Below are 27302 nucleotides of genomic sequence, written 5' to 3' on the forward strand. Positions count from 1 at the left end.
AGACATTTCCTTGTAGTAGCATTATAGAAATGATTAAATAGTATCATTGGAAACAGTTGTGGAAGGAACTTAAAGGAGGAAAGAGCTAAAAGGAATATTCTGAAACTGAAGGTGAGAGACGGATGAATAAGAAAAACTATGAGCAGGGAGGGGGGGTTGAGACTATACTGAAGGTTGTAAGGAATGAATAAAGGCTGGGAAAGGAATGGATGAAAGGAAAGGAGAGAATGCATAAACAGAACTGAGATGAGCAGAAAAAAAGACCGATGGAGAGGGAATTAAAAAATGAGAAAGAGAGACTGAGAAGAGGCACCTTGGGAGAGGCGGAGATGAGCTACGCAGTCAGGCAGTAAGAGTAAGAAGTGAAAAAGAAAGAAATGGATGATTGAAAAAGAAAACATAGAAGGAAATATAACCACAATGAAGAGAAATGATGATAAAGCAATTACAACAATTCATGGAAATGCTGGTGGACACCTGGAACAGGCTTCCAGCAGAGGTGATAACAGCCAGTACAGTAAGGGAATTCAAACATACATGAGAGAGGCTCTCTGCCTCTGTAACTTTTTTTTTTTTTTTTAAACTTGGAAGATGAGTGCTGGTCTAAACCACATTTCACTAAAACTGTATTGCAACAGTGTTTAGCTGCAAAAACTTATTGAGGCAGCATGATCTGCACACACAGGCACAAACATGCATCCTGTCTCCTGGCCCTCATTCCCTGCAGAAACATAGAAAAAGCAGTATTGCACGTGTCCCCCCGGGTCAATGCTGAGAGAAGGGAAGAAGATCTTCTAGATTAAAGGGTGGAAGTTCAGTGAAAGAGTTATGGAAAAGTGGAGCTGGGTGTGTGGTGTCTGCGCTATCCCTGGTGTCTTCTCCCACTAAAGAAATATGTTAAATTTCTCGTTGAATTTCAAAGTGGTTGCTGAGAAAATGGCAAAAAGCTCTATGGGGTTACTTTTTTTTGCCTCACCCTCCAGCTTATTTTCGAAAGAGAAAGACGCCCATATTTCGACCCAAATTGGGAGATGGGCGTCTTTCTCCCATGGGCGAACAAATCGGTATAATCGAAAGCCGATTTTGGGCGTCTTCAACTGCAATCTGTCATTGAAACGGCCAAAGTTGATGGAGGCGTGTCGGAGACGGGACTGGGGCGTGCTTATCGGCCGAGGAGAGATGAGCGTCCTCGGCCGATAATCAAAAAAAGAAAGGCATTTTTAGCGTGAATTTGGGTCGCTTTTTTGACCTTTTTTTTCACGAACAAGTCCCAAAAGAATGCCCTAAATGACCAGATGACCACCGAAGGGAATCAGGGATGACCACCCCTGACTCCCCCAGTGGTCACTAATCCCCTCCCACCCAAAAAAAACTTTAAAAACTTTTTCCCAGCCTCTATGCCAGCCTCAAATGTCATACCCAGCTCCATCACAGCAGTATGCAGGTCCCTGGAGCAGTTGTTAGTGGGTGCAGTGGACTTCAGGCAGGTGGACCCAGGCCCACCCCCTCTACCTGTTACACTTGTGGTGGTAAATGGGAGCGCTCCAAACCGCCCCCAAAACCCACTGTACCCACATCTAGGTGCCCCCCTTCAGCCATAAGTGCTATGGTAATGATGTAGAGTTGTGGGGAGTGGGTTTTGGGGGGGATTTGGGGGGGGGCTCAGCACCCAAGGGAAGGGAGCTATGGACTTCAGAGGTAGTTTACTTTCCAGCTTATAATCGAACGAGAATAACGCCCAAGTTCCGACCTAAATCGGGAGATGGGCGTTCTTCTCACAAAAACAAATAAAGCGGCATAATCGAAAGCCGACCTTTGGACGCTTTCAACTGCACTCCGTCGCGGATGCGGACAAAGTTGACGGGGGAGTGTCGGAGGCGTGGTGAAGGCGGAACTGGGGCGTGGTTATCACCCGAACAGAGATGGGCGCCCTTTGCCGATAATGGATGCGTTTGTAGCTAGAATTTAGGGCACTTTTCCTGGACCCTGTTTTTTGACGAATAAGGCCCCAAAAAGTGCCCTAAATGACCAGATGACCCCCAGAGGGAGTCGGGGATGACCTCCCCTGACTCCCCCAGTGGTCACTAACCCCCTCCCACCACAACAAATGATGTTTCACAACTTTTTACTTTCACCCTCAAATGTCATACCCTCCTCCCAAGCAGCAGTATGCAGGTCCCTGGAACAGTTGTTAGGGGGTGCAGTGGACGTCAGGCAGGTGGACCCAGGCCCATCCCCCCCCCTACCTGTTACAATTGTGCTGCTTAATGCTACTAGTCGTCCAACCCCCCCAAACCCCCTGTACCCACATGTAGGTGCCCCCCTTCACCACTTAGGGCTATAGTACTGGTGTAGACTTGTGGGCAGTGGGTTTTGAGGGGGATTTGGGGGGCTCAACACCCAAGGGAAGGGTGCTATGCACCTGGGAGCTCTTTTACCTTTTTTTTTGTTTTTGTAAAAGTGCCCCCTAGGGTGCCCGGTTGGTGTCATGGCATGTGAGGGGGACCAGTGCACTATGAATCCTGGCCCCTCCCACGAACAAATGCCTTGCATTTATTCGTTTTTGAGCTGGGCGATTTCATTTTCCATTATCGGTGAAAAGCAAAAACGCCCAGCTCACACCTTGGCGAATAAAACATGGGCGTCTATTTTTTTTAAAAAATACGGTTCACTCCGCCCCTTCACGGACCCGTTCTCGGAGATTAACGCCCATGGAGATAGGCGTTTCTGGTCGATTATGCCCCTCTTTGTTTTTTTTTAATTGTTACAAGTGCCCCCTAGGGTGCCCGGTTGGTGTCCTGGCATGTCAGGGGGACCAGTGCACTACGAATCCTGGCCCCTCCCATAACCCAATGTCTTGGATTTGGTCGTTTTTGAGCTGGGCGCCTTTGGTTTCCATTATTGCTGAAAAATGAAACTGCCCAGCTCAAATCCGCACAAATCCGATGCATTTGGCTGGCACAAACCGTATTATCGGAAAAAAGATGGACGCCCATTTTTTTTCGAAAATACGGTTTGTCCCGCCCCTTCACGTACCTGTTCTCGGAGATAGAAGCCCATGAAGATGGGCATTCGCATTCAATTATGCCCCTCCCTGTATACTTGAATATTCACTGCCAGCCAGTATCCAGACACTGGCACTAAATATCTGTGTACTAAAACCCTGCAGTGACCGCTGTGGACTGAATATTGACCCATAAGTATGTATGCGTACACATTTGCATCTTCCTCAGTGCAGGTACACTTATACATTACTGGGTCTGGAATGAGCAATGAGCATCAGTCCAGAATCTGGTGCAATCTGGGATTTGGTGCCATCACCCTTCACTTGTAGCAGTTTGCTGTTTATTTTTTATGTCCCATTGCAACTTACTCAGTAAACATAGTAACATAGTAAATGACAGCAGAAAAAGACCTGTACGGTCCATCCACTACTACTACTACTACTATTTAGCATTTCTATAGTGCTACAAGGCGTACGCAGCACTGCATAAACATAGAAGAAAGACAGTCCCTGCTCAAAGAGCTTACAATCTAATAGACAAAAAATAAAGTAATCAAATCAATTAATGTGTACAGGAAGGAGGAGAGGAGGGTAGGTGGAGGTGAGTGGTTACAAGTGGTTACGAGTCAAAAGCAATGTTAAAGAGGTGGGCTTTCAGTCTAGATTTAAAGGTGGCCAAGGATGGGGCAAGACGTAGGGGCTCAGGAAGTTTATTCCAGGCGTAGGGTGCAGCGAGACAGAAGGCGCGAAGTCTGGAGTTGGCAGTAGTGGAGAAGGGAACAGATAAGAAGGATTTATCCATGCAGCGGAGTGCACGGGAAGGGGTGTAGGGAAGGACGAGTGTGGAGAGATACTGGGGAGCAGCAGAGTGAGTACATTTATAGGTTAGTAGAAGAAGTTTGAACAGGATGCGAAAACGGATAGGGAGCCAGTCTGCCCAACAAGATAAACTCATTTACATGGTATGTGATACCTTATATATATACCCTAGTTTGATTTGTCCTTGCCTTTCTCAGGGCACAGACCGTAGAAGTCTGCCTAGTACTGTTCTTGTACTGAGTTCTGAAGCTAACATTGAAGCCCCTCAGGCTGGTCATTGCAGAACAATGCTCGGTCAGGAGCAAATGGCTCCTTCCAGAACTCTGCAATGATAAGTCTCAAATCCTGCTGCTACATGTCACCATTCCACAATGACTATAACTCCCTCCTTACAGATTGGAGGAACACTCAGTCCCTATGTCAGTTCGCAACAGGGAGTCCAAGGAGTAGGGTAGGAGGGCTCTTCCAATCATTTGGAAAATTTGGCTCCTATGCTTCCACATGCTAATGCACAGAACTGCCACTACATTACCATGCTAGCCCAACTTATTATTGCTTCTGATCATGATTACTTAAAAACTCTTTGATTTACCTTTCTAGTATCTTCTGAGTGTATACCTGTCTAGAAATGGGTGTGCTCTGTGGGTCTTTGGCCAATGGCAAGAAGGGGGTATGTATGGGTGTGGCCCAATGCAGGAGGCGAGTGATTGGGGATGGGTGAGAGTGGAAAGTAATTACTTATGGTTCAGGTTTGACCAGAGATGAAGAACAGCTGTAGGAGTCAAGAGGGAGGGAGGGAGGGAGGGAGGGAAGGTTGAGGTTAATATAATGGTGAAGGTAGGGAGATGGATGGGAAGGTAGGAGCACAAGGAAAAAGGCCTGAGAGAGGAGTGGCAGGATGAGGAGAGGAATATTGAGAAGGGGCACTTGATGTATACGAAGAAAAGAACGTACGGCCTAGAACAAGGAAAAGAAGGGACTAGGAATGGGGAGGAGCATGTAGCAAAGCAATGAGCACTCCTAATCCACTCCAAAGTTACAAATGCCATGCCAGGCTACAAACCATGCATTAGACCTTCTTGTGGATTCCTTACCATGCTTCCCCAACACTCAGAATGGCCAGGAATCCATAAGAAGGTCTAAGGCAACAAAGAGAAAACCATCACTGGGTTGGACATTCTGCCTCAGAGGGGGTCATTCTGTGGAATTAGAAAACAATACCTGTTATTTTTTTCTTATTTGATAAAGGCAACATGGAGGGGCATAATCGAACTGGGTGCCCATCTTTAAGGGCGCCCATCTCTAAGGACAGCCCAGCGAAGAGGCAGGGCATCCCATATTATCAAAACAAGATGGGCGTCCATCTTTCGTTTCAATAATACAGTCAGGGATGGCCAAATCTCAATATTTAGGTCAACCTAAGAGATGGTCAACCTAAATGTTGAGATGGCCGGCCTTGGTTTTCGCCGATAATGGAAACTGAGGACGCCCATCTCAAAAACGGCCAAATCCAAGCCATTTAGTCATGGGAGGAGCCAGCATTTGTAGTGCACTGGTCCCCTCTCACCTGCCAGGACACCAAGCGGGCACCCTAGGGGGCACTGCACTGGACTTCACAAATTGCTCCCGGGTGCATAGCTCCCTTACCTTGGGTGCTGAGCCCCCCACCCCCCAAATCCCACTACCCACAACTGTACAATACTACCATAGCCCTTTAAGGGTAATGGGGGGCACCTAGATGTTGGTACAGTGGGTTTTGGAGGGCTCCCATTTACCACCACAAGTGTAACAGGTAGGGGAGATGGGCCTGGGTCCGCCTGCCTGAAGTGCACTGCAGTACCCACTAAAAACTGCTCCAGGGACTTGCATACTGCTGTGATGGAGCTGGGTATGACATCTGAGGCTGGCATAGAGGCTGGAAAAAAAACATTTTTTTAATTTGTTTTTTTAGGTGGGAGGGGGTTGGTGACCACTGGGGGAGTAAGGGGAGGTGATCCCCGATTCCCTCCGGTGGTCATCTGTTCAGTTTGGGCACCTTTTCGAGGCTTGGTCGTGAACAAAAAGGGACCAAGTAAAGTCGGCCAAATGCTCATAAGGGATGCCCTTCTTTTTTCCATTATTGGCCGAGGACGGCCATCTCTTAACCACGCCCTGTCCCGCCTTCGGTACACTGCCGACACGCCCCCTTGAACTTTGGTCGTCCCCGCGACGGAAAGCAGTTGAGGACGCCCAAAATCGGCTTTCGATTATGCCGATTTGGCCGGCCCTGAGAGAAGGACGCCCATCTCCCGATTTGTGTCGGAAGATGGGTGCCCTTCTCTTTCGAAAATGAGCTGGATAGATACCTATAATACCTGCACAAAAAAAGCTCTTAGAACCAGATCCAGTAATATATAAGTGCTCTTGCACAAATTTGTACCTGCATTGAGGAAGATACAAATGTGTACGCATATAAACTTATGAGTCAATATTCAGTCCACAGCGGTCAGCATTTTTTTCAAATGCTGACCACTGCAGGGTTTTAGTACGCAGATATTCAGCACCAGTGTCTGGATACTGGCTGGCAGTGAATATTCAAGTATACAGGGTGAGGCAAAAAAAAATGTAACTCCCTAGAGCTTTTTGCTGTTTTCTCAACAACCACTTTGAATTTCAATGAGAAATTTAACATACTCATTTAGTCAACATTCTCACATATCACTATTAAACAACATTTAATTATCTTAAGCAATGTTGATTTGCTGACATTTTAGCATCACTACCTAGCAATTTTTGTATGTTAAAAATGTTTGAGCTGAACACAGTAAAATAACATCACTCAAATGATACAAGTAACAATATATCAGCATTTCGCAGCCACTGTGAATGCTCAAAGTGTCCATCCCCAGCTTTGGTTGAAAGAGGGAGGGGCTCAGTATGATGGAAAAGAGTGAAGAGAGGAGGCAAGGGAGGAGGAGAGCGATGTATGGCTGGTGTAGAAGGTGGCTGTAAACATGGGTGGAGTCTGGGCTTTATGGCTGGTGTAGAAGGTGAGTGTACATATGGGTGGAGTCTAGGCTGTATGCCTGGTGTAGAAGGTGGGTGTATATATGGGTGGAGTCTGGGCTGTATGCCTGGTGTAGAAGTTGGGTGTACACTTGGGTGGAGTCTGGGCTCAATGGCTAGTGTAGAAGGTGGGTATACATATGGGTGGAATCTTGGCTGTATGCCTGGTGTAGAACGTTGGTGTAAATATGGGTGGAATCTGGGCTGTGTGCCTGGTGTAGAAGGTGGGTGTACATATGGGTGGAGTCTGGGTTCTATGACTAGTGTAGAAGGTGGATAAACACATGAGTGGTGGTAGTGTCTGAGTTCTGTGGCTGGTGTAAGTGCTTATGTCTAATTCTAGGCACATATATATGTTTCTTTATGTGACCTGCCCAGTGATAGGTGGGATATAAATGTTTTAAATAAATAAATAAATATTTTACCTGTTATGCTAGTATTCTATATAGGAAAGCAGGTGCCTACTTTCCTATATAGAATAGGTTCCTAGATATAGGCACATTGTTATAGAATTGCCCTCACAATGCAGAGGCAGTCTGAATGGATATTTAGTGGCAATAGCTGGATAATGCTTGGGCCCAGTCAGCGAGACGTATCTGGGTAGGAGCCATTTTTGCCTGGATAAGTCCTGCAGAATATTGACCCCTTATTTTATAAAACATGCACATTGCAGTTCCACCTCAACTGCACCCAAATAGGTGTGATCCACGATCCACACAAAAAGATGCACTGACTTTCAGTGCATCTACTTTTTACGTTGATATGCAGCTGTTTCCTATCTGCAGCTGTTTTCCAAAACAAAGAAAAGACAGGTTACAGACTGGCATGTCTACCCCTCTGGAATTAATCTTTGCTAAGTACGTGATTGGAATAACTAGGAGAACAATCATTTGTTTTGCCTGTAAGATGTTGCTGGCCTTTCAATAAAAGGTTCTCCTTATTAAGATGTTGTGTGTTTGATATTCTTTTGTAGTGTGGCTAGCTGAAGCTTTTCCTAGGCTTTTGGGCCTGCAAATGCTCTTGTGTTGTGGGTATGCATGAAGGATTGTATGGGTACAGAGGAGTGCAGACCAAAATGGAGCAATTTCATCTATGGTCACAGTCATTTCTTTCATGTGTCCAAGAATCGGTGCAGATAGGTATCCCTTACTGGAGAAGTAAGTCACTCTCAGCAAGGGCCAGCCTAAGGTGGCCTAGGTGAAACTTCAGCCATGTACCTGCTCCTAGAGGCAGCTCAAGGCCACATCCTGTTTCTCATAGTCCATCACCCCTTTCTTTCCCTAGCTCCTAAAAGAAGTCTATAACTAGACACCTGTGATTATCTGTGCCATGCCAAGAAAATTAGCACTGACACATGTAAGAGCTCTATGCACTATTCTGCAAGGCATGTATAAGTGCTATAGCATGCAGATGAAAGGGGTGGTGTACACATAGGAAGGATATGGGTCAGTACCGTAGCTACGTGGGACCAAGGGGGCCTGGCCCCCCCCCAATTTCCTGTGGGCCTCTTGTTTTGCTGGCGAGGGTCCCCAACCCCCACCAGCTGAAGCGTTGTTCAGCGCCGGTCTCCGGCACTGCTACATTGCCTGCCCTGCTCTGTCTTCCCCTCAGGTCTGGCATGCTCCTTTTAGTGAAACTGCGTGGAATTAATAGAAAAGCATTTAGCACTGGGATCCGATCCCAACTTTAGGTGCAAGTATTTACACCAACTGAAACCTGGTGTAAATCCAGGCACGTAAGTTAGACATGGATTCCCCCAAATTCTATAACACTGCACATATCTTTAGTGAATGCCCCTGACCTGCCCATGCCCCTCCCTTGGTCACACCTCATTTTCATTTGTGCGCTAAATGCTTTGTGCACGGATCTTTATAGAATAGCCCGCTAGTAGAAAGCATAAGCAAGTCGGCAATGAGGACTCGTGGAATGGAGAGCAGGCACTGAATATAGAAGAAATTAGTCGGTTGTCTCCCGAAGAAGCTGTTTGTGAAACGGAGATGCTCTGTTGGGATCACCGCAGCTAAAATTCTTTAAACCCAGATAAGTGCTCATATTTTCTCTCATGCTATGAGATGTCCTTTCAGTTGAAAGTTTTGCATAAAAAGCAACTATCAACACAATTTATAGAGAAGAATAACTTTTTCTGAGACATTATTAGATATAAAAGAAAGAAAGTTGGAGGTTTTTAAGACCGGTAATGAAGTTCCAACGGCAGCTCTGTGAAAAGTAACTCACAAGAAAAAAGCTGAACACTGAGGTCTTTTCCTCCATATAAAACCTATATTAGTCACACTTGCTATTTTTTAACATATATATATTTAAAATAGCGCTTAGCAAGATCTGCATGCAAATCCTAATTGGAGCCAATTAACTGCAATAATTGGTTCTTAGCACCCAATTTTTTGCTACTTATTGGCTCATTACTCAATTAAAAAGCATGCGCTACTTGGGTGTATGCACAAATTTAGGTGCACAGTTTTGGACACCATCCCTGGGATTCTATATCTCACGCCTTAATTTCTGTGCAGAAATCCAAGCGTATTCCAATACAATGTGCGTAACTTAATTGTTTAACTAGCTAATCAGTGCTGTTGGATGTTAACAAGCAATTATCAGCACTAATTGGCATTAATTAAGATTTACGTGCACAACTTGCTAAGCGTATTCTGTAACGTGGTGCTCTTAAATTCTAAGTTGCATCGTTGAAAAAAGGGTATGGCCATGGGCGGGGCATGGGTGTTTCTAAAATCTATGCACTTTGTTACAGAATACACCCTCTGTGTGGCTAATTTAGTTGTCGGAATTTATGCCAAGTAAAACATGGCTTAAATGGCCGTGACTAAATGTATATATCATGCGGAAATTTAAGCCTATTGTATAAAATTTAGGTATACTATAGAGAATATGCCCAAGCATATATTTTTCCATGTGGAATTTTCAGGCACAATATATAGAATCTAGCCCCATGTGTAGAATCTGGGGGGGGTGGGGGTTACATGTGTTGTATTTTATTTCTAATATTTCAGGAGTAGTTCAAAGTTACAGTTTCCTTGCCCTTTGTGGGCTCACAAATTAAGGGTGCTTACCACAGCTTAAAATGCCTTATCACGGGGCATGATCAGTTGTCCTGCAGTAATTTTGGCACTGGTTTGTGCTTCCCACATGCTAAAAATTAATTTTTATTTTTTTAGCACTGAGGGCAGAGAGTAGATGTGTTCTGCTGTAAGCAGGTAATGCAGTTACATTGCCGTGCGCTAACCAATTAGCACATGGTTAGCTCATGAACCCTTACCCCCTACAAAATAGGTAACAGTAGGGGCTCACAAGCTAATGGCCACATGCTAATAAGAAAATTAGCATGTGGCCATTAATTCAAAAACTAGAAAAAATGGCCATTATGCACATGCAGTAAAAATGGCTTTAGCGCGCTGGAATGACCCGCACAAGCACGCACTAAGGCCACTTTTTACCCCAGTTTGGTAAAAGGGCTCCTAAGTTTGTACCTGAGGCAATGGAGGGTTAAGCGATTTGCTCAAGATCACAAGGAGTAACAGCAGGATTTGAACCAGGCTCCCTGTATAAAATCCCGCAGACCACAGTGCTCTGAAGCACGCAGCAGACAAGGAATATCTCAGTCAGCTTTTATGAAGCATGTTGACCCCGATATTCAGACTGCAAGAGATAGCTGGGCTGTCTTCTGCAGTCCACGTTAAACCCCGATATTCAATGCCAGGCCGTCTCCAGTGACCGGCATTGACTAGTCGGGGTTTTTTCGGCCGGTTTGAAGATAACCGGCTATGTTGATATTCAGACATAGCTGGGTACCTTTAAACTGGCCAAAAATATACCAGGATTTGATGTGGCCAAATATGATTGCCAAACCCAGTTTAAAAATCGGTGGATAGCCAGTTATATCGCATGATATAACCGGATATCTGCCAGCCGCTAACTGTGGATATTCAGTGGTAGATAGCCAGTTATCCCCTGCTAAATATCAGTGGATAGCCGGTTAAGCATTATTTAACCAGGCAGTATCCGTTCTGACCAGTGGCGTAGCTATGTGGGGCCAGGGGGCCTGGGCCCCTTGTAGATTTGGCCCTGGACACCTCTTGAACCCCCTTCCGCTGCCAACCCTCCCTCGCTGTCACCGTGGGCTACCTTTGCTGGTGGGGGACCCCAATCCCCACCAGCCGAGGAGGTCCTCTTCTTCCCGCAAAGGCTTCGTTCTGTTTCTGACATCCTGCAAGTTGTACGTGCAGGACGTCAGACTCAAAGAAACAGAATGAAGCCTGGCTGATCTGCAAGGCTTAGTTCTGTTTCTGTGAGTCTGACGCCCTGCACATACAACATGCAGGATGTCAGAAACAGAACGAAGCCTTCGTGGGAAGAAGAGTACCTCCTCGGCTGGTGGGGATTGGGTTCCCCAGCCAGCAAAGGTAGGCGATGGTGGGGGAGGGTTGGTGGCGGGAGGGGGGTCGAGAGGGTCGTCGGCAGGGGTCGTCAAAGTTGGCGGCAGCGGCAGCAGCGGGTTGGTGGCGGTGGCGGGGGTCGATAATGGCTGGGGGGGTCGGCGGCACCAGGGGGGGCCTAAAATGTGCCCCCTCACCTCGGGCTCTGGACCCCCCTCCCTCCGAAGTCTGGCTACGCCCCTGGTTCTGACCGGTTAAATAGCGCTACATTTCGGGCAGATTGTAAATCACCATCTGCTTTACCCAAACATCTGCACCAACTTTTCAACACTCCATGATTGTCTCATAGCTTTGTCTCTACTGTGGTCCTTGGTTTCCTTGCAGAAGTTAAGAACCCACCTTTACAGCAGATTAGTCAGTCTGCAGCCTGCCTGAGAGTTTTGAAAGGTATGCAGAAGATGTGGCAGTATAAGGCCTCGTTGGCCTGTGCAGGAGAGTGTAAAGGTACCATGGAGGCAGCACTCCTCAAAATTGCTCCCACATTGTACTTGAGCACATTGGCATTGCAAACCACCAGAACATTTGAAAATGATAATGCTTGTGTTGGAATACATCATGTCAGGCCACTGCTGTCTTGCAAGCTGTTTCTGACATTCTAGCATGTGTAATTCGGAAAGATGATTGAATTCCTAATGTGCTTCTTTATTTTTTTTTTTGGCCAAGTTGCTCCATTCTTCCCACTATAGCTACTCAGCTTTGGAGCTACTGTAGCTGTGAGGTGTACTTTTGTTGAAATGAAACAGGAAATTGGAATGACATTTTTAATTTCATTCTGTTTCATTTCTAAAAAAAAGGAAAAGGATGACCATTTTGTTCATTTTAAATAAAGCAACTCTTGCCTTGGCCTTAGCTCTGGTGCCCTGGCTCCCCAGTCCACTAAAGTAACTATGCTAGTGCCACAAAAATTGAAAACTGAAGCCTTTGCCAGGCCATCTACCACCTCCCTGGATCCATCTTACCTCGAACACAAAAATGGCACTGGCCTCAGGGCTCCTGGCTCATTTGGATTTAAGAATCCCATGGATGGAGTAAAATGGATTGTGGTATAGATAAATATAGGGGGGTTCAGTTGTTAAATTTTGGGATGCCATCACTGTTATTTTGTATAGAGGAGGGTGTGAGACCTCAAGCGAGAGCAGGGTGGGTCAGTGGAATAATACAGCAGGACAACAAGTATGATTGCAAAATAAGTATGTATTTAAGGAAATTCTCGGCCTGTTCCTTTCACAGGGCCAAGATATAGGGTAGGGAAATTTCTGCAGTTCAAGGTTCAGTCTTAACGGCCTCTGGCGACACGTCAAGCACAGTTTGCGACTGCCGGGGTTGCCACGCCACAAATGCAGCCGACAAGTCTTTAGTTCTCCACCGGGGTTCAGGTCTGGTTCTGGCCACACCTCAAAGCAAAAACTTATGCAGTTCAGTTGTTGCAGGAATTACCACTATTGTTAGCAGAATCTGTGGTACTTCAGGAGTCAAACACCACACACCAGAATGAGAGAGAAATCTTCTTTATTTGCCAGCAAACAAAGTAGGACATCAGCGCTAGCTCTCTCCTTCAGCTCTCTGTGTCTTCTCTCTCCTGTCTTGGTTCCTTCTCGTCTCAGCTCCTTCTCTAATGTAAGCTGCTTCTGCTCTCCTTTATATAGGGTCCTAAACCCTTCTAGCCCCCCTTTCTCACCAGATGGTAAAGAATAGATTGATTACTCTGTCTTGAACTAATTATCTCTATACATTTACTCAAAAATATCAGTTACATAGGTTTGAGATATTTCCTAAACTGACCTATGACCTGGGGCCTCTCAAACTAGACAATGTGGCACCTATATCCTGCATTTTATTATTATTATTAAATTCTCAGATTCCCAGTTATAGCTTCATACTAACTGCTAACTGGACTCTGGCATTCATTAAGGGGTCAAGGGGCCAGCCTTGCTTAATGGCACACAGACATGGTTTGTTATTACTTTCAGAAGACCAGTCCTACACTTAGCTATAATCAATCAAGGAGAAGATGTGACTTTTCCTGACCTCTTTCACCTAGCTAGGACTGTGGATAATTCAAACCAGATGATGACCTCTTAAACTGCAGACAAATCTCACTTGAAAAGTCAGACAAAGATGTAACACTGAATTGAAAAGATATTCTACATAGAAATAGAACTTATTAATTAAACAGAATAAAACATATTTTAAAATAAGCAGAAATCAGAATTCCTTATAAGACAAAATCTAACTCATCTTGAATTATTTAAATCTACTCTATCTCCTTCTAAACAGCGTTCAGTCTAATCTTTTAAAACAGCTTGCTTGCTGATCCCCTCGAATGGCATCCAGATGTGGTAAATAATACCTATGAACAATCCATCACTCAAAAAGGGACAAAGAAAGTTTCATTTCTCACTGACCTTTCTAACCTCTAGTCTAGCAAAAGCTAGACATTTGAGTAATTAAAACCAGATGGCATTCTACCACTTTACAGGACTGAACCAAACAAACAGAATTAACAAATTAATATGATTTCTCTGCCCAGGCTGCCTCATTGTCTGATAAACCAAATGGCTTACCCAGCCAGGTCACAGCAGTGAGATTTATTCAATCAGGGCATACAGTGGGGTTCTCCTCTTCCTCCCCGGGGCCTCTGTAACCTGACCCTTCCCTTTAAACTCCCCAGTCTCAACTCCATCCCGCCCGGCTCACTTCCTCCCGTGGCGTGACCTGTGCTCTTAAGGTGGTCTCAGCTTTTGGAGAGATGGTTCTTAAGGTGGCCCCGGCTATTGGAGGGACTTTTCTTAAGGGAGAGGGGCAATGTTCTGTAGATCCCATCACAGAGGGGAATCCAGTCCGTTTCATTTTGATTTTTGTTTTAATTTTGTTGATATAATTTTGCTTATTTTATTCGAAACAAAATACACAGAAACAAACCAACCCCCCCCCCCCCCCAAAAAAAAAAAAAAAAATAACAAACCTGAAGTTCAGGGATTGGCAAGGTCAGATATGGCATGAGATTCTCCTATAAGAATCCCAAAGTCTCCACTAAGCTTCTTAAATGGCTTCCCAATAGCTCCTGAGCTTTGTTAGTACTGTACATGCAGATTAGCTCTCCCTCACAGAAATCCTGCAAAATGGTCTTGGATGTGAAGTTAGGGCCATCACCTCTCCTCCTGGTCCTCCTATTCCTTCTCCTTCAGCCTCAGCTTGTTCATGGCTCCACGGGACAATTGTTCCTCCCAAGTAGTGCTCTGGCCTCTTCCATAGTGTACAAAAGCAGTGGGCTGCATCCTCTTTCCTTGTGTAGCAATGTCATTATTTTCTGTGGGCAGAGGAGTAGGAGAAATTAGCCCTTTCATTCTAACATGAAATCCTGAGGTGAAGCAAAGTGTTTCATGCAAATACATCCTTATGGTGAGTAATTCTATAACAGTGAGCCTATGGCAAGGTTCCAAAAGGGAATCTACTTTATGCCGTTTTATAAAGGCTATTCTTCCAAATTCTGTTGTTTATACTAGGGCTGACGTTTAGTGCTTTCATTATCGCAACCACATTACATTTGCGTCCGTGATCAAAACTTTTAATTGCAATCAGGATTTATAATTGCAGGTGTGAGTTTTATGTTCGCGACTGGCCTAATCTATGGCTGTGCATACCTATTGTAGTTTATATTTTTGGGTGGGTCAGCTTTCTGTTGTCTCCCGACCATGATCGAAGCAAGCAACCAGAAATAAATAGGTATTTTTGTAGTTTCCATAGTAATTTAGTAGATGACGGCAGATAAAGACCTGTACAGTCCATCCAGTCTGCCCAACAAGATAAACTCATAGCATAAGGTATAATGTGATTCTACAAATGTATACTTGATCTTGATTTATCCTTGCAATTTTCAGGGTACAGACCATAGAAGGCTGCCCAGCACTGGCCTTGTTCTTCAGCTACTGGAGCTGAATCTGTTCAGCCATGATCAGGGAACAGTCTGTAGAAGTCTGCTCAGAACTGGCTTTGCTTCCCAATTACTGGTTATTTCCACAGTTTAGATTTATTCAAAAAAATGAATGGTGTATTGAGCAGAAGTTTCATTTTTTTTTTAATCATTTATTTATAATTTTTTCATTTTACAAGGATCACTTGCAAAACAGTAAAACAGAGATGATTGTACATTAAAACAATATTAGAAGAAAGCAATCTCAACAAGATAAATGGATTTTATACAATCTTTCTCTTTCTTAGACCACAAAATAAATAGGGAGAGTGAAACAAGACAAGGAGATCAATTTAAGCAACAGCAAACAAAGAAAACGTGGTATTAACCCGATTATCCCCAGTTATCCCCATTATTTATCTAAATCATTATTCCACATTGATCATCTGGTTGGTTTCTTCAAGACCATAATGGTGCATAGTCCATCAATTTCATTGGAAACATACTTATTGTCCAATATTAGTGAAAGTAATACACCCGATTTCATTGTTTTCCCTTTTAAAACCAGAAATTGTTTAACAATACAAACCCTTGAATCTCCAATCCAATTCCCGCTGATTAAAGTAATCCCAGTTTCACAGGCTTCACTCCTTTTGAATTAATATATTAAGAGGAATCATTTCAGAGGAAAAAAAACATTAGGAGTCATACCCGGAACTCTGGGAAAACAACAATCTCGATATTAATCATCTACAACAATATTCATTTTGTTAAAATTTTTTCTGGTCTTTTATCATTTTCAAATCTTAACCGTTTCCTATTTCAGTAGAACTTCATTTGCTGTATATTCTCAAAAGATTCGATTAGATTATCCATGTGGCTCATTAACAAGACTATATCTGAAGCAAAGTCATTCTCTACCACTGTCAGGTCCTGGAGCACCCTCCAGATGACATTCAATGCAACCTCCACGGGAGCCAAAAACTCCAAGCTGATAACTCTTAAGGATTTAGGAGTAGCACCGCCGACATGGGTTCAGCTGTAAACGACTTCCGTTTCAGCATACACTCCTGACTCACTCCTCCACTCCTTTGGGCATGGTGGTTAAATGATTTTTGAGCGATGAAGTTGTTTCCAGGTCCAAGAGCATCGACGCTCCTTCGTCGGCGCTAATCAAAGGACTCATCAACCCAGTCATCTATGGGCAGCTCGTCATACAGCGGTCCCACACTTGCTGCACAAGGGACAAAACGCTGGTCATCGGCGGCTGACCCCCCCATTGTCCCCTTCCTCTGTTAAGGCAACTGCAATGCAGAGAGGAAATTTCAAGTGAACAAAAACTGAACGTCAGAGGACAGCTGGGTCATTGAGTGTACGAGCTTCAGGTCACCATCTTTCCCCTCTCCCTAATTTGGGACACTCTTTGTCTGGTTTCTCCTCAGAGGCCTGTCTGATATGGGTAACCCTTCAGCATAGCCCTCTGAGTCATTGAAACACGGAAGCCCCTCCACCACTTACAAGGTGGTGTCCCTTCGGAGGGGAGAAGTTTCATTTTTAAAAAGCGATCAGATTCTTTTTTTTTTAATATAAGTTTTATTAATATAAACCATAATCAAACATTTACAATAGATGCCATCTCATTTGGCTCATTTCTTCCACATGAACATCAGCTTAAACATCAGCTTCAACAATATCAGATATATACCATATGTAGTCCCTCTTCTACTACATCCCCATACTAATCCTACCTCCCCCCTCCCCTCCCCCCGCATCAGGGTGGGGCTGTCACCCGACTTTGAGATTGTTCATATAATTGCCAAATTTTATTGAATGACTCCATATTACCCCTCTTTAGTGCTGTTAATTCCGCCATTTGATGGAGGTAGCTTACTTCAGTTGACAAAACTTAATTTCTTTGCATTAACTGCAAAAAGGAATTTAAGTGCCATTACAGTGTTTCAACATTAATGTATCACTTGTGGGCAAGGCATTCATATGCCTGGGAAGAAGCCAAAACCCGAGAACAACAATGGAAATGATCTCAAATCGACAAATATGCTGTGGAAAAATGAACGAAAAACCACTTGTTCAGACTACTCCAACTGAAGCAAAGAGCTTGAGGCCAATGCATCTGAATCATCATGATGAAATTATGAACACAATTGTGAAATGGATAGCAAGCGACTGTTGACTGGTAAACATCATAAACAATTCGGGTCTGAGCGACATGCTGTATCAGGTAACAATTCATATGAACTTCCATCTCATACGCTTGTTAATGAACCCATATGTGACCTATGTGAATGTGACAGAATAAAGGTTCAACATTTAATTGATTTGGCCCAAAGTGTTGCTTTAATAGGAGATTATTGGCTTGTGCAAATACTAGCTTCCTTGGCATGATGATCCATCTAATTATTGTTAGAAGGGGTTCAAGAATAAAATAAAAAAATACTTACCTGGGGTCCAGGGCTGTTCGGGGCCATTCTTGGGCCCGTTTGTGGAAACGGAGGCTGTCTGGGGGCAGGGGGGTTAGAGGAGGAAAAGGCTGCATGAAGCAGCATTGTATTGTTTTTTTTAAGCTCTGTTTTTGGCGGGGGGGGCTGCTACGGAGAGCATGGGCCCGAGAGGGACTGGCGCCAAGTTTACTGACTCCCGGGAACGATTAGGCACGTTCCCGGGAGCGAAGAAGAGTACCGGGCAGTTCCGGTGTTGGAGAGGCCGGGATTGGGCCGATTACGGCGACTAGTGGGTGTCCGGGGCCGTTTCGGGCCGGGGAAGGAGCGCGGGTCGTGAATCGGGCATTTTGGGCCCTGTTGCGGCCGCTCTGCAAGCCTGGAGTGAGGCCGGATGAAGAGGAGAGGCGGGAGGAACGAAGGAATTCGTGCATGAGGCAGCGCGTCTCATGCACGAATCGCGAGCGCGCGTCTGGAAGAAGACTCCGTGGGTTAAGAGATGAAGCGTTGAAAAGAGAAATTTCGAAGCGGAGTGAGGATAACCCGAACATGCCTTTCTCCGATCTGATGCAGGCTGCCATCCGGTGGGCAGGAGAGGAACGAGGGTTGACGTCATGGGAACAGACGCCGAAGAGAATTTTACAGCGGAACAGAGAGGAGGCCGGGGATTTTTGTCGTTCTGGGGAATCAGCCACGGTTGCCATGATGCAGCAAATGACATCTATGTTTACGAAAATGTGCGAGCGGCAGGAGCAGGAGTGGGACCGCCAAAGGAAGGAAAGGAACGAATGGAGGTATGCAAATCCCCCAAGAGAGCGTGCGGGGCCTAGCCAGAGCTGGGGGCCGTCTAAAACACAGACTGGGGAGATCATTTGTTTTAGGTGTCGGGAGCCAGGTCATATGGCCAGGAATTGTCAGAGTGAACGGCTCAGTAGACCCTACTCTGGACCCAACCGAGAAGATCCAGCAGTACCAAGTACGAGCGGGAGTGCATCCAGAACCAGCGGTGTCCGTGGTGAAACTTCAGAATCACCAAAAGGGAGTGATCCTCGGGCGGCTGTCAGAATGCAGAGGAACTTGAGCACGGAGGCTAAGGAGGAAAAATTGTTTGGAGAGAGAGCTATTGGTGCGAGCCCGGTGCTGAAAGTGAAAATCAATGGAGTGGAAACAGTGTGTACAGTAGACACCGGGTCGAGTGTTTCCACCATTCTCGCAAGTTTTTTTTATAAAAATTTTAAGAATACGGAGAATCTTCAGGATGCGAGTCAGCTGACACTGGTAGCAGTAAACTGGACTGATCTACCAGTGTTAGGGTACATCGATGCGGATGTGCAGTGTTTGGGGCAGTTGGTACCTGAGAGGTGCATCTTTATTGTAAAGGACAATTTTCAGAATGGGCAAGTGGACAACACCTCCACCCAGGGTATTGTTGGAATGAACGTTCTTCAACACCTGGAAGGGTTATTTAAGGACCTATCCTGCTTCACCCTGTAACCAGTAAAGATAGCAAGAATACTATCAAAAATCTCCCAGAAAAAGTCCAATTCCAGAGAGAATGAAGGTTGGGTGAAGTTGCAGGGGAGTTCGGGTGAAGTAATCCCAGCTATGTCGGAGAAGATCATCATGGGAAAATGTCAACAGGTCCGGAAGACCTCTGGAGTTCTGATGGTGTCAGCATCAAGGAGAGTGAATTTAACGGATAAGATTATGGTGGCCAACACCCTGGTAAAGCAGTGTAGAGGGAATGTTCCGGTCCGGATGATAAATATTGGAAGCAGAGATATCAGGATACCGGGAAGAGCTCAAATCGCAGAGGTGAATTCAGCTGAGTTGGTGGCACAGGAACCAGAGTTGGATTCAGCTGAGGCGGTGATGGAAGATTGGGAAGAGTTACTCCCTAAGGTCAAGGTGGAGTGGGAAAAGCTGACTACAGAGCAAGCGCAAATGTTTAAGGAGCTTTTATGGGAATACAGAGATGTGTTTTCTGTAAATGACACTGATATTGGGTATACTGACCTGATTACTCATAAAATAAATATGGGGAATGTACATCCGATCAAGCAACCCTTCCGGAGAGTATCTCCTCACCTGTTCGACCAATTCAAGACACACGTTCATGATTTGGTGCAACAGGGAATTCTGCAAAGAAGTTTTAGTCCGTGGGCATCACCCGCGGTTGTAATAAGAAAGAAGGATGGAAGTCTTCGCTTTTGTTGCGATTACCGCAAACTTAATGCAGTGACAGTACGAGATGCGTACCCTCTACCGCGCATCGATGAATCGTTGGACGCCTTGGGGGCTTCTCGCTGGTTCTTTTCATTGGATATGACCTCTGGCTATTTCCAGCCATTACCACTCCCTTCGGTTTGTTTGAGTGGACTAGGATGCCTTTCGGCTTGTGCAACGCGCCAGCGAATTTTCAGCGTCTCATGGAAACAGTCTTGAGTGATTACGTGTTTCAAATCCGTCTGCTGTATTTGGACGACATTCTGGTTTACGCTTCTAGCTTTGAAGAACATCTGAGAAGGCTGAATATGGTTTTCCAGCGAATGAAAGAAGTGGGCTTAAAGCTGAAGCCTTCCAAATGCAAAATTGTTTGCCAGGAGGTTTGTTTCTTGGGGTATGTGGTATCTAGTCAAGGAGTGTCAGCGGATCTTGATAAAGTGAAGGCCCTGAAGGAGTGGAAAGTTCCAACAACGAAGACAGAAGTGCGTAGTTTCATGGGGTTCGCCAGTTTTTATAGGCGTTTTGTCCAAAACTTCGCTCAAGTGGCAGCCCCATTGCATGCTTTAACCGGGAAATCAGCACCTGAAGGGGCAGTGATTGTGTGGAATGAAGAGTGTTAGTCAGCATTCGAGACACTTAAGGAGAAACTTTCAACCGCTCCTATACTGGCGTATCCAATCTTCACTGAACCATTTATTTTATTTTTTTTTTTTTAATTATTTATTTAAATTTTCATATGTTTTACACGATTAACATGTTTCTGTAACACATTGCATATCTTGAATACATGTTATTAAGGAAATCTTGACACTCAAAATTTTTCATATATCAAATTATACAATTCCTTAGACCACAGCCAAAATTATACAAGAAGGGGGGAGTGATCAGGACAATAGGAGATCCATGAAGACAGAAAAGAAAAAGAAAGGCTATATGGCCTGACCTAAACATTCCCATTAATTCTATAATAATCAGTATGTTAACATTCATATTACTCTTTAGGTTTAGTGGTTAGCTTTTTCATTTCTAAAAAAGCTTTAAGATGTTCTGGGTCATAAAATATATATTTTATACCCATATATTTAATCAGGCATTTACATGGATATGCAAGCAAATATGTTGCCCCCAAAGCTCGGGTTTCCTCTCGAAAAGTCAAGAATTTTTTTCTGCGATCTTGAGTTGTTTTACAGACGTCTGGATATACCCAAATTCTTTGACCACAAAAGATTTTCAAGGAGTTCCTGAAATATAACTTCAATACCGAATTTAAGTCCTGTTCAAAGACAAAAGATACTAGAAGAGTTCTACGCTGCTCTATTTCAGAAAATGATGTTTCTAATATCAATGAAATATCCAAAGGTTCTTGTATAGCCTGCTGATCTAAAGATAGTCTCTTCAGGTGATCCAATTTGTCATCACTATCCCCAGGTTCAGCTTGCACAGGCATCGGCAAATAATACGTTTTATTTAAAGGAGGTATAGCTGAAGCCGGAAACAACAAAATATCTTGTAAATACTTTTTAAACATTTCGGTGGAGCTCACATTTTTTACCCAAGGAAAATTTAACAGTCTCAGATTCAGTCGTCTATTAAAATTTTCAAATTGTTCTATTTTCCTATGTGTAATAGTTTTGTCTGCAATCAAAGTTTCAGTTGTTATTTTTAAAGTTTTAACTTCTTGTTGAATTTGTTCCATTTGAGACGCTGTCTCCTGCTTAGTTTTTTCAAAAGAAGAAGTTAAAGAATCAATCTTACTCACAAGCTGAGAGGTTTCCCGAGCTGATTTCAAAACAGACTGCTGAACCATTTATTTTAACGAAGGATGCTAGCTGTAAAGGCTTGGGGGCGATCTTGAGCCAAGTTCAGGAAGGTTGCGAGAAGGTCATCGCTTTTGCCAGCAGGGGGTTGAGAAAATCTGAGAGAAACTCCAGCAACTACTCTGCGTTTAAACTGGAGCTCCTTGCGCTGAAGTGGGCAGCTACAGAAAAATTTAGAGAATATCTGCTGTACCGAAGGTTCATAGTAAGGACGGATCACAATCCTCTCAAATACCTGGAGACGGCTAAAATTCAGGCAGTGGAACAACGTTGGCTTGCGCAGCTGGCCGAACTGGATTTTATAGTCGAGTATAAGCCTGGAAGAAATAATTTAGCGGCTGATGTATTGTCCCGACTGCCGGAGAGGGAGGAGGCGGAACTGAGTGAAGAGGAGTCTGGGAAAGATTTTTTGAAGATGACATGCTCGGCAATTACAGTGAAGGCGAAGAGGAGAAAAGCTTCAAAAAGAAAATGTGATGGAATTTTGACTGAGGCTCAGGAGACAGAAATTGAGAAATTGCAAAAAGAAGATGAAACCCTATCTAAGGTCATGTTATGGCTGGAATCTAAACATGTTCCCGTATCAGAGGAGTTGACTTCTTCGGAAGTGAAGGCACTGTGGAAAATAAGATCCAGATTGTGTGTGAGAAAAGGAATTTTGTATAGAATATTTGAAGATTGTCGACATGGAGGAGAGGTATACCAAGTGGTGGCTCCGGAGGCAGTGCGAAAGGAACTTCTGGAGATGTTTCACGATCGGAGAGGACATTTCAAGGCAGAGACTACCTTCAAGAATCTAAGGAGGAGTTACTTTTGGTTGAATATGAAGGCCGATGTGGAGAGATGGATACAAAGTTGCAGGAGATGCTGTTATTCCAAGGAGTTGTTTCCAAAGGAAAGAGCCAGAATGTCGTGCTTTAATGTGACAAAGCCTCATGAAGTGTTGGCTGTGGACTTCACAGTTTTGGAAAAAGACAGCAGAGGATTTGAACATGTGATTGTAAATCTAGAGAACATATCCGTCATCACAATCGCTGTGCCAACGAGGAACCAGACCGCTAGAACAGTTGCAAGGGAGTTGGTAAATAGGTGGTTTTCTGTTTATGGAATCCCGGAGAGATTACATTCTGACCAGTGGTCTAATTTTGAATCTTCCATCATCAAAGAATTGTGCAACTGGTACGGCATTAAGAAAACCAGGACAACACCGTACCATCCCCAAGGCAATGGAAGATGTGAAAGGTTCAATCGAACTTTTCACCAGATTATGCGCACCTTTCCTGAAGATAAAAAGAAAAGCTGGTCCAAATATCTCCCGGAAGTGAATCAGATCTATAATAGTTCCTTACATCATGCCACCGGCTATACACCGGCATCCCTGTTCTTGGAAAGTTCGTGGAGGAGTGGGAGGAAGAGGTAACTGGAAGGAATTTGGATGAGTGGGTGCAGAATCACAAGGAGAGATTGGAATGGGCTCAACAATTAGCCCGGGAAGCGGATGAACAGCAAAATGAAAAAATGAGAAAATATCATGACCGGAAGTATGATGTGAAACCTCTTCAAACAGGAGATTGGGTTTTGTTGAAGAGGCAGAGATTTCCGGGACGGCATAAAATTCAAGATATTTGGGAACATCAACCGTATCAGGTCATGGAAATTCTTGGGAATACTGACAATGTATTGAAAATTAAGAATGACCTATGTGGGGAGAAAGTAATCCATAGGGATTTGGTGAAAAAATATGTCTTTGATGATATTATGTCTGGGGATGGGCAAATACAAAATGTTGCTGTAGAACTCAGAAAAGATATGTGTACAGTTCCTGAATTGAAATCAAAAAAATGTGGTTGGTACACTATTTGTACGGAGGTAATGATCACTCCTGCTGAGTCAGATTGTGGAAAACTGGGAAATGTAAGAAGTTCAAGTAGGCCTAACAAGGGAATATGTTCTTCATACTTAAGTAAGCATTTTGTGTTAAAATAAAGGAGCAATCCGGGAATGAATGGTGTTATGGAGGTGTTGACTGATGATAAGAGTTTGAATGTGTGAGAGGAGAGAAAGTTATGATAATGATAAGAATGATAGGGTTGTAAGTTTGTTAAATGAATATTGGGAACAATATTGATTTTCAGACCGGGCGAATGTTAGAAGGGGTTCAAGAATAAAATAAAAAAATACTTACCTGGGGTCCAGGACTGTTCGGGGCCATTCTTGGGCCCGTTTGTGGAAACGGAGGCTGTCTGGGGGCAGGGGGGTTAGAGGAGGAAAAGGCTGCACGAAGCAGCATTGTATTGTTTTTTTTAAGCTCTGTTTTGGCGGGGGGGGGGGGCCGCTACGGAGAGCGTGGGCCCGAGAGGGACTGGCGCCAAGTTTACTGACTCCCGGGAACGATTAGGCACGTTCCCGGGAGCGAAGAAGAGTACCGGGCAGTTCCGGTGTTGGAGAGGCCGGGATTGGGCCGATTACGGCGACTGGTGGGTGTCCGGGGCCGTTTCGGGCTGGGGAAGGAGCGCGGGTTGCGAATCGGGCATTTTGGGCCCTGTTGCGGCCGCTCTGCAAGCCTGGAGTGAGGCCGGATGAAGAGGAGAGGCGGGAGGAGCGAAGGAATTCGTGCATGAGGCAGCGCGCCTCATGCACGAATCGCGAGCGCGCGTCTGGAAGAAGACTCCGTGAAGGCCGAAGCCGGGGGCTAAATTTTGGGCCCGGCCACGGAGGTTTTTTTGTTTTTCCTCCGTTTTTGAAGAGGGATCATCGGGACCGGAACCAGGGGGGGGTCTTCGCGAAAGAGGAAATTCTTCTTTCAGGTAAGGGGTCGTTTGACCCGAAATTTTAATTTATTGAATTTTAAAATGTAGAAATAGCGTTTTTTATTTTTAAAAATTCGGGGTTTTGAGTTTTTTAAATTTGGTTTTCAGTTTTGGGGTCGGGGAATTTTTGGGGATTTTTGTGGCGGGTTAGATTTTGAATTTGCATATTTTAAGTGGGAGTTTTTGATAGGGTGCTGTTAAAAGGGGTTCTGAAAGGGTTAATTTTTTTTATTCGACGGGTTAGGTTTAGAGGGGGGAGTTTGAATTTTTGGGATATTTTTTGAATTTTTTTGGGATTTTTAAAAGGGGATTTGGGGGAAAATAGTGAGGTATGGTTTAGAAAGGGTTAAATTTAAATTTTGAAATTACAGCTAGGTAGGGAATAAAAGTGTTATTGGGGATGGGAATTTTGGGGTAGATTGGAAGATGTTTAGTTGGGTTTTTATTTTAATTATTGATTTCCCCATTATTTTCTATGGGAAATCAGTAATTAAAATGGGGATTTAGCACTGCTGGCCAAGATTCCGCCGGTCAGCAGTGAAGCTCGGAATGTTGAGGGAGAGGGCTGATTGGTTGGGAAGGGCTTGGAATGTCACCGAAAGCTCCGTATCCTTGGATACGGAGTCGTTGGCGGTTGGCAGAAGGAGTTGGGATCTGGTGAGGAGAGGGTGTGTTTTGGAGTGGCTGGTGGAGATAGGTGATTTGAGGGTGAGTGGTGTTGATTTGAGTTGGAAGAAGGGAGTGATTGGTCAGGAGGAAAGTGAATAAAGGAGGATTTGGTGTTAAAGGGTGAATTAATGCTGGTGGGGCTGATTTGTATATATTTGGAGTTGAATGTGAATGTTAGGGTTACTGGGGGGGAAAAGAGTGATTGTGGGGTGTTGTGTTGGGTTCCTGTTGATCACCTGATCGCTCCTTTATTAGTTTAGGGTCTATAATAAAATAAGGTTAGGTTTTTTTTAGACTAGGGAATTATAATTGTATTTGTTTAAAAGTTAAATAGAACCAAAGTTTTGATAGTGTAATAAAGTAGTGTCATTAAGTGGGGGTACCTGAAAGGGAGAGAGGGTCTTGCCTCCTTTTTGGTTTTTAAGGGTGAGGTTAGGGCGAAGACGCGCCGGAGGAGTGAAGCTGAGAACACGGGCCCCCACGCAAGAAAGACTAGCGACCAGCTAAAAGGAGCGTAAGGAAAAGACTGCATTGCTGCACCCGTTTAGGAGAACGGGACTTTTGAAAAGGGAAAAGGGGAGGGGAATAGGATATAATAAGAAGAGTAATACTTACCTGGTTTGAGGGAAGGGTCCGGGAATCCTGTAAAAGATAAAAATCACACAAAGGATCAAAATCCTTATATGAAAACAATTCTGGAAAAGAAATTGAATAATTTTCAGGGATATTGTAAAGTATAGGAATAAAGGTTAAGGATAAGGATACTTATCTGAGGCTGGGTGATGTGGAGAGAAAACCTGTGAAAGGAATAGAGAAATAAAATTACCTACTTGATTGACATTATAAATTTTATTAAATGTTATGCGAAATGTTACATCTGTTTAAAATAAATTCCTAATCGTTTACAATTTTATATGGTGAGTTGGTGATTTGTGCTCTCAAAGTGGGAAAATCTTGAAATTAGTTTCCATTCCTCTCTTGCTTCAGAAGCAAGGGACGAGGTTAGTGATTGTTGTCTGCTCCTCACTCCTGAGAACTGGTTCCTGAAGAGCCGTCACGACTACTTCCATCAGGCTTACCAGGGTCCAGTTTATTTACACCATCCCGGGCTTGAGGGCCGACTAACATTATCAATAACTGGAAATTGCATTCTGTATCTTTTGTGGTTTACAATTTCACTGCTAGACATTTCAAAACTGTTGCTAAAGAATGGAACTGTTAGGCTGAAGTGTGAATCAGATAATGCCAAGAATATTGTTCAGACTGCATCTTCACTATTATTCAAACATTTCCCATGTGCAGCCTATACGTTGCAGTTTAGAATGAGCTTGGGAATGGAAGCTGCAGGAGTCGATGGTGTACTTGCAAAATCCAGAAAAAATTGTGGGGCACTTCAAGCACAACCCTGCACATTTTGTAGAACTTAAAGAACGGGCTTCACTAAAGTTGGAAAAACAAAGTCTTTGCCAGGATGTCCCCACCCACTGGACTCTGCTAATGTTCAAAAGGCTCACTGAAACTAAGGAAACTGACATTGCTGCACAGTGATGTTTCCAAATCCAAAATCTCACTATTAACAGTTGGAGTTGGGAGAAGCTGATGCCTTAGCAAACTGGCAACAGAAATGCTTGGATGGGGGGGAGAGCATTATGTTTCAAGCTCAATCATATTGCCAACAATATGCCATTTACAGAGAAAACTGGCAAAATACAGATAAGATCCATCACATATCAAGATTCAAGAATAAATTCTTCTCAGATCTGATGGGAACAGTTTGAAAACCATGACCACGAATGGCTATGAATAATTTCTGCACTTGATCCTTGCTTCAAAAAACTAACCTTTGTTCCTCAAGGTGAACAACAGCCTGTTTGGGATGTCATTAAACTAGAAAACATTGATTCTTCATCAGTATCTTCATCTGCTTCTTCATCAACTTCTTTGAATGCTTTCCCTTGTCCATCTTCATCCAAATCTTTTATCAGGTTCGGTCAAATCTTCAACATTATGTTTTCATTTATCTGATAACTGTTGATGAAACTACTCCCACGCTCCCCCTGATATCACTTTTTAT

The sequence above is a fragment of the Microcaecilia unicolor genome, chromosome 6 (genome assembly GCF_901765095.1).
Source record: "Microcaecilia unicolor chromosome 6, aMicUni1.1, whole genome shotgun sequence".
Classification (NCBI taxonomy): domain Eukaryota; kingdom Metazoa; phylum Chordata; class Amphibia; order Gymnophiona; family Siphonopidae; genus Microcaecilia; species Microcaecilia unicolor.